Source organism: Pseudochaenichthys georgianus, chromosome 9, assembly GCF_902827115.2.
Source record: "Pseudochaenichthys georgianus chromosome 9, fPseGeo1.2, whole genome shotgun sequence".
In the NCBI taxonomy this organism is placed as follows: Eukaryota; Metazoa; Chordata; class Actinopteri; order Perciformes; family Channichthyidae; genus Pseudochaenichthys; species Pseudochaenichthys georgianus.
In genome coordinates, this window is record NC_047511.1 from 7,761,810 (window position 1) to 7,766,113 (window position 4,304).

Sequence of the window (4,304 nt, forward strand, 5' to 3'; positions counted from 1 at the left end):
GTAATCATCATCTTCACCACGATCATTTATGTTTATGTTCGCCGAATTGACATGAAAGCACTGACAAATATGAATATACTGTAGTCAACTTCATTAAAACGTTATTAACGTGCCTAATCTCAGTAATTCACCATTTCTACGCATGACAACACACTTTGTCCGTGTTTGGCTCTCGAAGCGTTCCCGCATTGACGTCACTTCCGGCTTCCCCCAAAACTTCAAAATGAGTCGAAGGAATTTCCCCGCGATGTTCGAAATTATTGATATTTAACGGAACGGTATCGCTTTTTCTTTTTTAAACTGACGGTTCGAGATTACTAGTAGCCCAATATCTCATTTCACAACAGTTGTTGGGATGGTGTCACAGGCTCTTTAAGGTAAAATAACAACTACATGAATTACTCCTGAAGGATGGATAACTTGTGTTTCCTTAGCTGTTAAAAGCTCTGCACAACCATACTGGTGTTTTCACGTAAACTGGAAAATTACACCTGTGGTTAGGTCTAAGGTGGTTGGGGTTATGATGGTTATAAGGAGTTGTCACCGTTGTTCATATACAAAGAAGCGTGAAAAATATAATTTACCCCCCCAACAAGGGCGAAAAAGGTAACAAGGGGTTTATTAAGACGTCTGTCCACCAGTCTGTAGTTACTTCAAGCGGCACTTTTGCACATGAATAGCTTTGCTAAAGGGCCAAAGTTATTCCAACGAGAGTAAAGAAAGGATGAAATTGGGTTGGATGGATGTCTCAAACAGACAGGCCTTTCAACCAGACTACTTATTTAAGTTAAAGAGGACATATTGTGCTCAGTCTTCGGTTCAGATTTGTATTATGTACTTTTACAGAGACATGTTTACATCCTTCAAATGTTACCATCTGTTTGATGAAATAACTTTTTATAAATTGAATTATTTACGTGTGATTTACTATAAATATTAGTCCTTATATCACCAATGGGGTTGGAGCTAAGAGCCACAAACAGGAAACAAACAGGAAATCCGAAAGTACAGAGAGACTAACACATTGAGCGTTGGTGTTATTTACTGTATTGCTACTATCACGTAAAAATAGAATCCCTCCAACTCATCATTTAAAGGGGCCCTATTATGTATATTTAGGTTCATATTAGTATGTTGCAGTGTTGTAGACTAGTCACCAATTCTCGAGTCCGAGTCACTCTCGAGTCTCCACTTTTCGAGTCAGAGTTCATGACTGTCACATCATTGCCTGTGTTCGAGTCCAAGTCTGAGTTACAAGTCTGAGTCATCATTTAGTAATCTGAGTGGAAATATTATTTGTTTATCTATCACGTTATTTGTTTATCTATCACGTTCTTATCTATCACGCCTTGGGCAGAGTACATCAGGACTTGAGAAAAACTTGCTTGAGTCCAAGTCCAAGTCGGATCGTCAATGCGCAAATAATAATAATCAAAAGGAGAAATATGAACATTACTTTTTCACTGTTAAATAATCAAATAAAGTCAATATTTCAGACTATTTACTGAGCTGTGTTGGGTTTCTTAAACTTTTTTTATTTAAATTCCAACCTTCGTAATGAAGAAAATATTTGTCGCTGTTGTCCACGTAAGTAAAGCCGGCATAAAACAACACCATAAGAACGCGCGGTGCAAATTATCTAGGTGGGCTTGTAAAAAAAAAATACAATACCGCACAATCCCAATCAACACCAGCCTCGCCAAGAACAAAGACATGAGGCATCTCAATTTATGTGGGTAAGGTTTACATTTAAAAAATGACAAAAGCTATGAACCAACCTGAATGTGTGTGTAGCTATATGTTCGTGTTTAGAGGTACAGTATGATCCATCCATGAAGCATTTGTTTAGTTTTATTGGAGAATAAGCCCCTCCCCCCACTCAGGATGCTTGAAAATTGAAGCACTTATAAACTGAGAAGTTTCCTCCTTAGAGCACTGTAAACCTCAAAGCCACCCACAGTGTACGTTACACTCACACACACACACACACACACACACACACACACACACACACACACACACACACACACACACACACACACACACACACACACACAACAAACAACAGTTAGTACCAGTAAACAAAGGTAAATGACCTCATGTCATGACAGCTAATCTTAATCTAGTAGCCTAAATTTGAAAATGTCCCTAATTCTTGAACCTCTTTTAGCGCTCCAATTATTTTTAACCTATTGTCATTCTTAGCAACTTTTTGGCATTTTCTATGGCTGTGGATGTAGTGTGAAGAGTTCACATTAACCATTGAGCAACTTCTCCACTTTAGTAAGATACCTGCTACCCAAGTCAAACAAGGGGCATTTAGATATTTGATCACAACCTTGGAGTCATCATGTTCAACCATTGAGCAAGTTGTCCACCAAAGAAATCTACATTCTGCCGAAACCAGGGATCGAACCAGGGACCTTTAGATCTTCAGTCTAACGCTCTCCCAACTGAGCTATTTCTGCACAACTTTTGGTTTAATACAAACGTAAAACTAAGTAATATATGCAGGGTATGACAGACTTCTGAGAAAGTACAACTAACGTTTAAATAGTCTACAACAGTAGATGCCACACAACTTCACTGCCTTAAGTCAGCAGCTATAACAAATGTTGTCCACATTCACAAACTAACAAGCATAACATTCACCCATTTATATTTATTCAAACAAAGACTTATGAACAACAATCCCGGAGTGTCCAGAATGCAGAACTAGAACGAGACCGAATTTGCCAAAATAATTTGAACATCTTCTCCACAAGGGCTCAATGGAAACAGGTCCCTGTCTGTTAGTCCTGGTTTTCATTTTGGAACATATTGTCTATGACTTGTTGTCCTGTTGCTTAATGTACAGGACATACTAATTGGTTTTTCACAGTTCTGTAAGGAAGCTGTTCATTGTACCCTTGAGGAACTGCTGGAGCATCTGCTCACTATCAGCTGCTGCATCCACTGTGATGTCATCGTGTCTGCTCATCCGTCATCGTTTATTTCGAGCTCACGGTAGAAGTATTTGTCTAATATTGGAATAAGAGACATTACTTACCTCATCAGTATTTTTGACACTAATAATTTGTGTGCCAAACATATATTTTTTCATCCCTTGGTTTAGTAATATATCTCCTTTAACTGCATTGCATTACATTTCATTTGGCTGATGCTTTTATCTTAAGCCACTTAAAATAAGTTAAATTACCCATAAAGGTACAAACGCAGAACAGAAGGTACAGGTACATTCTCTTCAAATAAGCAAAACCAAACTACCAATAAGTGTAGGTGCATTAGTTTAAAATTAATTGTTAGGTAGGTTTAATGGCCAATGTGCAGGCGGGTTGTCGGTCTTAACAGAAGAAGTGTAGATTTCCTGCTGTCCTGATATCCATGGGGAGCTAGTTCCAGCATTTTGTAGCCAAGATAGCAAACAGGCATGTCACAGGGGTTTATTGGTCCAACAGGGGTATCTGGGCCCATCAGGGGTATCTGGGTCCATCAGGGGTATCTGGGGTATCTGGGTCCAACTTGCAGTGAAGGAGTAGAAAGCCAATTGGCCAATACAGAGCAAAGTGCACTTTCTGGAGTGTATGGGTCCTTCTCAGGTCGATTATTTTCATTTCCTCGCTCCTCGCTCCTCGGTCTCACCGGAAGTTGATTTGTCTGCGCCATATTGAGTACCGTCCCATGGCGCTTATTTCTGCCGGAGGACCGAGGAGCGATAATGGAGGAGCGATAATCAAGGAATCACCAGACCATCCTCCGATGAAATCCTCAGATACTCGCCCCGCCCCCTTACTGTGTATCGCTCACTGATTGGACAATGCAGTGCATGCACTGATCTGATGCTTCTTGACATGAGAGCAGTTTCCCAGCGGAGTGAAGAAAATACATGACGTTTATACATTTTAAGAATGGCGTTTATCTTTTTTGAGAATGAGTTCTTATTTTATTTAATGTATTTGGGTCTACAACAGATGATACAAATGTTTGTATCAGTAAATGTGTACTAACAGAGGCGGGAGTGTTTGTGAAAATAACGGGGACAGAGCTGCTGTCAGACGATCAGCTGTGCGGCGTCATCACAAATGGACGTCACTTCACATGACACTCCGGAGGAAAGGACGTCCTATTGCTCTTAAAACTCATTTCCCTGCTTCTCGTGGTTTCCTTGCGTCCCTCCATGCTTCCCTGGTGGGAGGGACTAGTCGCAGGGAACGACGCAAGTGAGGGGAAGCAAGGATTTCATTTAATCGAACTGAGAAGGACCCCCTGGTTTAACCAAGCCCCCAGGAAGAGCGCCAGCAAAT

General features: G+C 40.4%; 1 non-coding gene across 1 annotated transcript; it reads right to left on the bottom strand.

The window, feature by feature from the left end:
- Nucleotides 1-2,395: 2,395 nt before the first annotated feature.
- On the bottom strand, nucleotides 2,396-2,468 carry trnaf-gaa (transfer RNA phenylalanine (anticodon GAA)). The gene has a single exon. It is a non-coding gene; the product is annotated as a tRNA-Phe (tRNA).
- Nucleotides 2,469-4,304: the final 1,836 nt, after the last annotated feature.